The 12,312-nt window shown below is 49.2% G+C and overlaps 1 long non-coding RNA gene across 1 annotated transcript; it reads left to right on the forward strand.

Annotated features, from left to right (window-relative positions):
- The first annotated feature begins 372 nt into the window (after positions 1-372).
- LOC135051313 (uncharacterized) lies at positions 373-12,068 on the forward strand. Its single transcript, XR_010242180.1, has 3 exons — positions 373-922; positions 1,945-2,175; positions 11,796-12,068. It is a non-coding gene; the product is annotated as an uncharacterized LOC135051313 (long non-coding RNA).
- The last annotated feature ends 244 nt before the right edge of the window (positions 12,069-12,312 follow it).

Consider the following 12,312-nt stretch of genomic DNA (forward strand, 5'->3'; position numbering starts at 1 on the left):
AATATAGGACAATACTGAGATGGACCAACAGAGGAGTTGTTAAAAACCTGGTATAGTGATTAGGGTCTGAATCTCTAATAAAATGTCAGATTGTTCCTCTGTAGATGGAGAGTCCTTGTTGGCTACTGTCTGAGTCCACTCAGTAATGGTGTATACACACAGTGAGATATTGGCTATCTCCGATTTTGACTATGCGATTTCCCTTGAACTCAGTGGCGGAACTACCAGCGGTGCACCCAGTGATTTGCACTGGGGCCCGCTGGGGTGAAAGGGCCCACAGCTGCCCGCATTACAATGAGTCACATTGATTTACTCTATGCCGTGGCCAGCGCTGCGTACCCACTGCCAATGTCCACAGTCACACCTCACTCTTCTCTCTCCCCCTCACCTCACGTGTCTCCTCCCCGAAGCCTTGGCTGCCTGTGTTACTGGAAGGCCCAGCTCTCCCCTCGGCTCCTCCTCCATCTCTTCTAGTGTGACTCATTATGGGGCACAGAGTCTCCGTATGAGTTACTGTACCTTATACTGACACCTTTCACCCTCTGTCCTACCCGCGCTTCTCCCGGCTGCCTGCCTTCTTAAAACAGCTTTGTGTGATGCGGTAAGCATTGCAGGATGAGCCAGTGCTGGGCTGGAGAGGGGTCATCTTCACATCGCTGTGCCAGCATTATGCCATTAAAGTCCCAGAGCCTGGATCCCTCGATGGACTAGGTGCGACTCCACAGGATCTGCCGGCAGCTAAGGTGCTGGGGCACATGATGAAGTGCACGCCCTGTCCTTCCATCTCCTCGTCCTCTCCCCCAACCCTCTCTCACACGAGGAGCTGCTCGCTCTGCACTGGAGGTGGGAGCTGTGAGTGCAGGCACTGCACCGGAGCAGCAAACTGCATCCCAAAGACCTGGTTTATGTTCAGCAATGACTGGTGAGTTATGAAGGGGGTGGTATGTCTGGATTTTGTAAAGTATGGAGGGGGGGGTGTTATAGTGTATGCAAGTGTATTGTGTATGGGAGTGTATAGTATATGGCAGTGGGTGTCTGGGTGCAATTGTGTATGGGAGGGGGTGTCTCTGTGCAGTAGTGTATGGGAGGGGGTGTCTCTGTGCTTTAGTGTATGAGGGGGTGTCTGGGTGCAGTAGTGTATAGGAGAGGGTGTCTGGGTGCAGTAGTGTATGGGAGGGGGTTTCTGGGTGCAGTAGTGTATAGGAGGGGGTGTCTGGGTGCAGTAGTGTATGGGAGGGGGTTTCTGGGTGCAGTAGTGTATGGGAGGGGTGTCTGGGTGCTGTAATGTATGGGAGGGGGTGTCTGGGTGCAGTAGTGTATGGGAGGGGGTGTCAGGTTGCAGTACTGTATGGGAGGGGGTGTCTGGGTGCACTAGTGTATGGGAGGGGGTGTCTGGGTGCTGTAATGTATGGGAGGGGGTGTCTGGGTACACTAGTGTATGGGAGGGGGTGTCTGGGTGCACTAGTGTATGGGAGGGGTGTCTGGGTGCTGTAATGTATGGGAGGGGATGTCTGGGTGCACTAGTATATGGGAGGGGGTGTCTGGGTGCAGTAGTGTATGGTAGGGGGTGTCTGGTTGCAGTACTGTATGGGAGGGAGTGTCTGGGTGCAGTAGTGTATGAGGGGGGTGCATGGGTGCTGTAGTGTATGAGGGGGTGTCTGGGTGCTGTAGTGTATGGGAGGGGGTGTCTGGGTGCTGTAGTGTATGTGAGGGGGTGTCTGGGTGCAGTAGTGTATGGGTGGGGGTTTCTGGGTGCAGTAGTGCATGTGGGGGGGGGGGGGGTGTCTGGATGTTGAGGGGGAGGTGTCATTGCTGCAGAGGTATTAGTACTGGGTATGAAATTGTATGTCTCGGTGCTGCTGGGGTGTTGGTAATGAATAGTGTGCAGGGGGGATGTCGTACACCCTGGCACCATCCCTTCACCCACCCCGCTGTATCATTTAGGCTGCGCTGCAGAAGAGGAGCACACAGCAAGGTAGACGTATTCACACATGAGAGGAACGTGGCATTAAAAAAACAACAAGGAGAACGAATAGGAGTCAAGCAGAAGAGGATGGGGCATTGATACCATGGTGGCTGTGGCAGGATAAAGAGTCGGGAGCAACAGGATAATCTAGGCGCCCCAGCCCCACTTGCCCTACGGCAGAAGAAGAATGGAGTTATGGGAAAGCCCAGGTATGGTGTATCAGTGTGTTGTGTTGTGTGGTTTGGAACAGTTAGTGGTAGATATTTGCAGAAGAGGAGGGGCCCAAAGCAAATAGTTTCACCTGGGCACACCACTCTCTAGTTCCGCCACTGCTTGAACTCCCCCAGAGCCCAGAAACATCGATTTTGACTATCTGTACTTTCAATTTTGACAATGTGAGATTTTGACTAAGTGCCGATTTTGACTATACTATGTACTAGATAGTACACTATATAGCCAGGATTGAGTTGCCTGCACAGTCTATCTTTCCTTGCGATACTGACACCGCGGGAGTGGGCATCTGTATCGCATTGGTATCGTAGCTGGCTAAACACAGTGCGATTTGCACTAACTTTCCTTGTGATTTTGACTATATAGGGGTATATTCAATTCTTGCCGGAAACTGCTGTCTTGTCGGAAAGACAGCAGTTTCCGACAGGTTTAGGTCGGAAGGGGTTCCGACCTATTCAATGCCGGCTGTTCTTTTTCGATAAGTCGGGAATTCCCAACTTGTTGGAAAACACGTACAGTAGATTGTCAGAATCCACGTGTGTATTGTCGGGAACGCGGACAAAACCAAAAGGTTTTGGCCTCCGGTTCCGACAATGTCAATGTCAATCCGACTTTTTTTAATGTCAAATTGACATCCTCGGAACCAGGGAGAAGAGACTGGGGATCGGGGACAGGTCATGAGGGCGAGCAGGGACAGGTAGGAGGGTTATGGGACCATGTGAGGAGAGGAGCGTGGACAGGTGAGGCAAGGAGCGGGTACGGATGAGGCGAGGAGCGTAGACAGGTGAGGCGAGAAGTGGGGACGGGTGTGGAGAGGACCGGGGCTGGTCGGATTTGGCCGCTCATTGAATACTGACCTGTCGGATCCTTTCTGTTGGACCTGACAGGAATTGAATATACTGCGTAGTAAAAATCGAGATAAATCTCACCATGTGTACATAGTTTAAGTATCTCTACTTATCTTATGTGTTTCTGTTTGCTCTTCCTCTAGGCAGTGAAATGGATTGATCTATGATCACTATACCAGGTTTTTAATAACTCCTATGTTGATCCATTTCAGTATTGTTCTATATTCAGGGCCGGCGCTTCCACTAGGCAGCTGCCTATGGGCGGCGGTACCTGAGGGCGGCCTGCTACGGTTGCCTAGAAGAAAAAAATCTCTGAAAAAGCAGCTTTCTATTGGCGGCAGAAGCAGTGTATGTGACCACAGTCCACACAGCTCCTCAGGGAGTCAGGCACAAGTGACTCCCAACCTACAAATCAGCACCAGGGAGAGAGGGTGCAGCGCTGATAGCTTCAGTCACAGGCACCAAAGAGAAAGGAGGGGAGAGCATCTGTACCCGCCCATCGACGTCAGCTCCTGGAGAAGCGCAAGTTTGCTGAGTTCTCACCACCGGGCGAAGGAGAAGAAACTAATCCGAGCCGAGGGTGAGGGAAGAAACCGTCGCTGCCGCCCGCCGCCCCCCCCCCCCCCCTCCGGGGCTCGTACAGCGCAATTCCGCCGCAGCGGTTCGGTATACTGTGGCCCCCCTTCTCCTCAGGTCCTGTGTTAGCCTCCCTCATGTCCCCAGGTTGTGTGACAACTTGTGTTCCTCCTCCCCCTCGCCACCCCGTCATGTCCCCATAATCTGTGATGCTCCCCCCCTCATGTACCCAGGTCATGTGTCCCTCCTCCCCCTCATGTCCCATGGCACACCCTCCCCCCTCATGTGCCCAGGTCCTGTGTCCCTTCTCCCCCCTTATGTCTAGTATCACGCCCCTTCCCCCCTCATGTCCCCATGTCCTGTGACTCCCCCTTCCCCCCTCAGGTGTCCAGGTCCTGTGTTCCCCCCCCCCCTTAAAGTCCCCAGGTCATGTGTCCCTCCTCTTCCTCTCCACCCCCCTCATGTCCCCATGTCTGTGACACCCCCTTCCCCCCTCCAATGCCCAGGTCCTCTGTCACCCCCCCCCTTCTCAAGTCCACAGGTCCTTTGTCATCCTCCTAAGTCCTATGTCATACCCCCCACCCTCATGTCCCCAGGTCCTGTTTCTCTCCTCGCCTTTCCCCCTCATGTCGTGTGTAATCCTCTTCCCTCCTCATGTGCCAAGGTCCTGTGCCACACCCCCTCATGTCCCGTGTCCTGTGTCCCTCCTCCAAACTCCCCATCACCCTCATGCAGGGCCGTAACTAGGTGTGCGCTTGCGGTGCGTTGCACACAGTGCATCTGCACTGTGGGCGCATCCGCTGGCACAAACACAGGGCCGCCCGCATCAGTAGCAGATTAACCGCTAAGCAATTTAAGCATGTTCTGCCCGCTGACAGGGCTGTTTGTTGCTGCCTGCGGTGCGGCTAGGTGCCGCATCCTCTCCCCTGCATCCTCCCATGTATACCCGCCACGTCCCTGCCGTCGCATCCCTCTCCCCTCCCCAGCGTCAAGAGTCAGACCCGGGCCCCAATACCCAGGAGCAGCGCGGACTGCTGCTTACCAGGCTGGATATGCGGGCACACAATCGAGCACCCCACTTCGCTGATCATATGCACTTAACCCCCAGACGGTACTGCAGCTCAGCGCTGTCTTACAGCTCAGGACCTGCTCAGGCTCAGGAGGTCGCGGGGCTGATAGCTGCAGAAGAAGAGCCTGGTAAGTATGAGGCTGCCATGTCTCTCTCTCTCAACATTTCTCCCCCCTCGCTTTCTCTCTTACATGTCTCTTCCCTCCCCATGTCTCTTCCCCTTGCCTCTCCTCCCCATGCCTCTCCTCTCTCCCCATGCCATAATGTGTAAAAAGGGGATGCAGTCTGCCGTAATGTGTAAAAAGGGGACGCTGTCTAAAAGGGGCTCTACCTGGTGTAGTGGCGCTACTGTGCATCGTAATTTGAATGATGGCGACTACTGTAATATGTAATATGAATTGGTATTATTAGTTGGCCACACCCCTTCCCCGTGAAGCCACGTCCCTATATTTTTTGCGCGCACTGCACCTGTTTTGCATAAATGGGGGGGGGCTGATGCCCTATCTTGCACACAGCGCTAAAATGTCTAGTTACGGCACTGCCCTCATGTCCGCATGTCCCGTGTCTTTCTCCCTCATGTCCCCAGGTCCTGTGTCCTTCCTCCCTTTCCCACCACCCCGCTCATGCCCCAAGGTCTTGTGTCCCTCTCCCCCTTCATGTGACCAGATCCTGTGTCACAGCTTCACCAGCTTATCCATCCCTGCAACTCTTTGTGGAAGCATGGGCAACCAACAGGAGACCCACTAACGGCAGAGAGTCCCTGAGCAGAACCATATGGACTCAGGTTAGTGTGATTGTGACTGCACTGGTCACACCGAGTGCATCCTCCCCTGTGGCTGGAGCCTGGTCTGGTGGGGGCACTGCCGACTCTAGAAACAATTAATATTAACAGGGGGCTATGGACTGTATGTATGCCATTGTCTCCCATGCAGGACACCAGGAGTGACTGCAGGTACCAGACACACGCACACAGTATTCCAGGATGAAAGCACTACACAGCCTCGGCACTGTCGGCAGTGCCTGCCTGAAAAATAAGTATGGGGGGGGGGAGGGGGGCAGTAGGCTGAAGTTTTGCCTAGGGTGCTAAGAAACCTTGCACCGGCCCTGTCTATATTTCATGGGTTTTTTAATAGTATAGTGTTTCTTCTTAAGATTTTGTTATTAGTATTATATATATTTTTTATACGAGGACCATTACATATCGTTTTTGTATATACATACTTGAAAATTTTAGTGAGGAATCTACATGGCAAACAAAAAAATCATTATATGCTTCATCACATGTTATCAAGAGTGAGTAGGGTATGCTTAATCTCTATACCTTGTGTGTATAAAGATACCATTATGTTTAAAGATTACCTTTTGTAAGTCTGGGCATATTCTGTCTAATCAGACGTCCCTTTGTGTGGGATTAAAATATACATTTATAGACATGTTCCCTCCATATATGGTGTGAGTAGGGTACGTCCTTGACCTGGCATCATATTTAAAGGTATAAAACAACCTATATGTGAATACGACTTTAGTCATTTGGACACATTTAATACCCCTTTCACACCGCAGCTTGAACCCGGTAAATTGCCGATTTTTAAGGCTTCCTAAACGGTTCAAGGTGCGATGTGAAAGGGTCACCTTCAATTTACCGTTTTCAAAATACCGGTATTTTGAAACGGTAAAAAAGCAGGGTCCTACCCGTTTCAGACCCGTTTCATTGTGCAGTGTGAAAGGGTCTGAAACGGTATTTGCAAGCCCCAGAAGGTGATAGGCTGTCTCCATGTGTGCTGTCACCAGGCAGAAGCAGGAAATAAACATTTATAATGACAACCACTGTTTTGTATGTGTGAAACGGGTTCAGTGTGAAAGGTACCAAAACGGTAATGAAATGGTAATATACTGGTTACAACATGCGATGTGAAGAGGGTTTAACTGCTCAGACCCGTTTTAAGAACCGTTTAAAGAACCATTTCAAAAGCAGGTTTTGAGATGTGAAAGCAGCATCAGGGTGCATATTAGACCTCTTCCTCCCTGAACTCTACACATTAATGGATATTTTTCATTTCATGGGCCCTCATTCCGAGTTGTTCGCTCGGTAAAAATCTTCGCATCGCAGCGATTTTCCGCTTAATGCGCATGCGCAATGTCCGCACTGTGACTGCGCCAAGTAAATTTGCTATGCACTTAGTAATTTTACTCACGGCTTTTTCATCGGTCTGGCGATCGTAATGTAATTGACAGGAAATGGGTGTTTCTGCGCGGAAACAGGCCGTTTTATGGGCGTGTGGGAAAAAACGCTACCGTTTCCGGAAAAAACGCAGGAGTGGCCGGAGAAACGGAGGAGTGTCTGGGCGAACGCTGGGAGTGTTTGTGACGTCAAACCAGGAACGACAAGCACTGAACTGATCGCAGATGCCGAGTAAGTCTGAAGCTACTCAGAAACTGCTACGAGGTGTGTAATCGCAATATTGCGAATACATCGTTCGCAATTTTACTATGCTAAGATTCACTCCCAGTAGGCGTAGGCTTAGCGTGTGCAAAGCTGCTAAAAACGGCTTGCGAGCGAACAACTCGGAATGACCCCCATGGTACCATCTGTGTGACACGAAATAGAGAGGTGTTCTATATCCTTCACCTTATCAACTTCAAGAGGGTGATCGGTTATGTTCATCAGCTGTCATTGAATCATTGACACATTGATCTTCCCATCAAACGAGGGGAGTATATACAGATGTAGCCACGCTCATCCAGCCTGCAGCACGGCTGCACAGGCTCACACACCACGCCGAGGCATGGGCGCAACATAGTACACCGAGCTGCAATTTAGTATGTCACCCATGTATTCCTATGGGCAGGTGTACTTAGATACATGCGCACGTCCTAGTTCCGGGCACACTTACAGCGCCTAGATTGCAGGGAATACGGCAAGCTGCAGGCTAGATGAGTGTGGCTACATTTTTAGATGTTTCTTTTACTACACTGATTTTTGAATTTATTTATTGAGTAGTTGGATACATTGTTTATGTGAGTGCTAGCGCCAAAGTGCTGTCCACACTTTTTTTTAATTAAAATTGCAAGCTAGGCTGAATTGAGCATACACAGAGATCCATCTGATTTCAGACAGATCTCTTGTACCAGGTATAGGGTTGCTGCAAATGAGCACTGCTGCTGATAACAATGGGGGTAATTCCAAGTTGATCGCAGCAGGAAATTCTTTAGCAGTTGGGCAAAACCATGTGCACAGGGGGAGGGGGGGGGGGGCAGATATAACATTTGCAGAGAGAGTTAGATTTGGATGGGTTATTTTGTTTCTGTGCAGAGTAAATACTGGCTGCTTTATTTTTACACTGCAATTTAGATTGCAGATTTAACTCACCACACCCAAATCTATCTCTCTCTGCACATGTTATATCTGCCTCCCCTGCAGTGCACATGGTTTTGCCCAACTGCTAACAAAGTTCCTGCTGCGTTCAACTCAGAATTACCCCCAATGTGGGATACTTCAACAAATAAATTGATTGGGGTGGTGCAATTGTATAGATGCTACATCTCTGCTTATGGGCAAATATAGGCCTTTGTGACTCACTCCCGGCAAGCAGGTCTGAATCAGCATCTAAGTCATACTTACCTACATTTTATTTCTCCTCTCCGGGAGAAGCCCGGAGAGGAGACGCTGCAGTGTCTTAGGGGGGCGGGGCCGGACTGTGACATCACTAAGCCCCGCCCCCACACCGGGAAATGCTGCGATTCGCGGTTCCGCAGGAAGGGGCGGGGCTAAAATGATGCGATTTGCGTCATTTTAACCCCTTCTCCACCCGACGGACCCGCGGGAGGTAATCTCTCCATCCTGCTCGCATCACTAGGGTGCGAGCAGGATGCGGGAGACCTGCCCACTCTTCCGGGGGTGCGGGGGGCTACCCCAAAAAACGGGAGCCTCACGCAGCTTCCGGGAGAGTAGGTAAGTATGATCTAAGTAGTGATCCTGATTGTGAATTATGGGCCTAAATCAGACCTGATTGTAGCATCAAATTTGTTAGCTAATGGGCAAAACCATGTGCACTGCAGGGGAGGCAGATGTAACATGTGCAGAGAGAGTTAGATTTGGGTGGGGTGTGTTCAAACTGAAATCTACATGTAATCTGATGTCACACAGGTGCTAAAAGGGAGGGGTAATTCTGTGTAGGAAAAAACAATGTGTTCCCTAATGCACACCGAGTGAAAAATATTACTACATAATAGTCAGATAATACGGAGATCTTAGTTGCGTATATATCTGCAGATATAGGGTTAAGCCCCCAGGCCGATCGACAAGGCTTCTCCGTCACTGGGGGTCCCTAATACTAGGTATGGGTCCGGGGTGCAGGACCCCATAACGTCGGCACATGTCGGCTACCCCAGGTCAGCACACAGGTGAGAATTAATAAGGGTTAATAAGAAGCACAGAAGTGCTATGTAAGTGGTGTGATTAAAATAATACAAAAATATATACAAAATGATAGGGAAAATCATAAGTGTTAATAAAGTGTTAGGGTGTGCCGACCTGAAGCAGCCCAGCCATACCGACACAGGGGCAACCGCACCCCACACCCACCCCATGAATAATTACAAATATGTCTGGGTTAAATTCCCAGTGTAAGGCCACATGGTAATGGCTTCTACAACATCTGAGAGCCAGCTTACCTGGAGATACCCCTAGCTTCTCCTATGGCACTCTGGAGTCAGCAATCCCTCCTAATGCTGACCCATCCATGCCTCTCTAAATACAATGCACAATCTCACCTGTGTGCTGACCTGGGGTAGCTGACCTGTGCCGACATTATGGGGTCCTGCACCCCGGACCCATACCTAGTATTAGGGACCCCCAGTGACGGAGAAGCCTTGTCGATCGGCCTGGGGGCTTAACCCTATATCTGCAGATATACGCAACTAAGATCTCCGTATTATCTGACTATTATGTAGTAATATTTTTCACTCGGTGTGCATTAGGGAACACATTGTTTTTTCCTACACAGAATTACCCTTCCCTTTTAGCACCTGAGTGACATCAGAATCTGATTGAGCAGCTTACCATTTTGTGCATTGTATTTAGAGAGGCATGGATGGGTCAGCATTAGGAGGGATTGCTGACTCCAGAGTGCCATAGGAGAAGCTAGGGGTATCTCCAGGTAAGCTGGCTCTCAGATGTTGTAGGAACCATTACCATGTGGCCTTACACTGGGAATTTAACCCAGACATATTTGTAATTATTCATGGGGTGGGTGTGGGGTGCGGTGGCCCCTGTGTTGGTATGGCTGGGCTGCTTCAGGTCGGCACACCCTAACACTTTATTAACACTTATGATTTTCCCTATCACTTTGTATATATTTAGTATTATTTTAATCACACCACTTACATAGCACTTCTGTGCTTCTTATTAACCCTTATTAATTCTCACCTGTGTGCTGACCTGGGGTAGCCGACCTGTGCCGACGTTATGGGGTCCTGCACCCCGGACCCATACCTAGTATTAGGGACCCCCAGTGACGGAGAAGCCTTGTCGATCGGCCTGGGTGCTTAACCCTATATCTGCAGATATACGCAACTAAGATCTCCGTATTATCTGACTATTATGTAGTAATATTTTTCACTCGGTATGCATTAGGGAACATTTCCTACACAAAGCTTAAGATGATGATGTAGGTTTGTTCCATGATGGCCTCGATTGACCTCTTGTGCGGACACTTTGTGCTCTGCATTCGACATATTGTCAGTTTTACAAAACAAATTAATTCCAAACTGACAACTTTCTCATTGTCATGACAGCCTAACTTCAGTCTAGGATGATGGCAGTGTTATATAACTTGTATTAGAAACATTTGTGGCAGTCCTTTGAAACAATATACGTGATGAAGTACTGGCATCCATGACACTTCTGCTTATTGCAGTGCCATTTTCAGTTACTCTCTGTCATGTTATATATCCCATCAGTGCTGATTTTTGTTTGTTTGTTTTGATCATCAGTAATGAAAGTTCTTATAAGGTTTTGTGTGTTTTATGAATTGTACCTGTGCAACCCACCTCACTATTTTTGCAGCAACAATTGTCACAAACATACTTTGCACCTAGGCCCTCATTCCGAGTTGATCGCACGCTGCAGATTTTCGCAGCGCATCAATCAGGTTACTATTGTGCATGCGTATGCACCACAATGCGCACGCGCGTCGTACGGATACAACAGCATTGTTGCTGTGCAATGCTTCTAACGACAAATCCATTCGCACAGCCGTTCGCAAGGAGATTGACAAAAAGAGGGCATTTATGGGTGTCAACTGACCATTTTCTGGGAGTGGTAGGGAAAACGCAGGCATGTCCAGGCGTTTGAAGGCGTCTCTCAGACACTGGCCCTTGGTGAAATATAGGAGAGAGGGCGCAAATTTATAGTTTGCATGGGGGCGCCGAACACCCTAGCACCGTCCCTGCTGCAAGGTTTCAGAGAAGGATGCCCGCAGACCCAACTACAGTTTCCTCGCCATCAGAGCTGCCTTCTCGGTCGGGTTTGGGGAGGCCAGCAGATGGAGGATCCAGGGCGAATACAGACTTCACCTTACGGCTACACAGCCCCATGTCGCCGCCCGGCCAATAAAGTGTGAGGCCAGGGGCACAGAGGAGTCATCGGGAATCTGTGGCCGAGCTCTGCTTTCCCCCATGGAGCAGGTGCATAGGTGGAATGCAGGATGCTGGGGCGAGGGTAGGATAGATCTTCATCATCACCCGCTTTGTCCTCCTTGCTCCGTCGCAACTAATGAAGGAGGGGGTGGTTTGCTGGGCTCCTGTCACCCCGTGGGGGGATGGGTGTGCGGCAAGGGCCCTTCCCTCAGAGCCATTTCTAGTGGGGTACTGTGACTGGGTTCAGGAGGAGCAACAGGCCCTGAAGTCAGTCCGGGAACCATAGCAGCTGCACCTCCTGCACCAGTGGTAGTTTACACCACTGTTCCTATGCATACTAGAAAATACTTGAACTCAATGTCAAATTTCTCAGGCATCCTAGGGCTATTCGATAACTAGATCAGGTGTCATGATTACTTAAAGTTATGAACAACTTTTCCATTCTAATATTACCCCCTTGCTTCAGGTGATTAACGCTGAAAGATGGGATCCTTTCTGTATCTCCTGGACTGGTAGAATTACTTCAATCAAAATTACCATCCTGATTTACACCTTATGTTTCATATAAATGTGTTTTTTAATATTTATATGATTAACGACCACAAACTGCTTTTACATGGTGTTCTTTATTGATATTTATGTGACACTGTGAAATGTACATTGTATCGTTTTTTCTCTGTGCTTTGTTCTTTTTCTTTGTTTTGTATGTATTTTTTTTCTTTTTGTGAGAAAACCAATAAAAAAAATATTACACAAGTTAAAAAAAAATGAGCATCGTGCCCAGGCTGCTGTACCTATTTCATACCCTCCTTGTGAAGATACTTACCTCATTCTTCAGAACTTTTTAATCACTCTGCGGTCAGCTTAGTGAGGTATGTGACCAAGATATGGTAAAGCCTATCTCTCTAATGTGTCTTCTAACAAGTGGTTTAAGCCTTCTGATAATTGAAAAGAACTACAGGTATAATGGAATCAATTTACTC

This window comes from Pseudophryne corroboree, chromosome 2 (genome assembly GCF_028390025.1).
Source record: "Pseudophryne corroboree isolate aPseCor3 chromosome 2, aPseCor3.hap2, whole genome shotgun sequence".
NCBI classification, from domain to species: Eukaryota; Metazoa; Chordata; class Amphibia; order Anura; family Myobatrachidae; genus Pseudophryne; species Pseudophryne corroboree.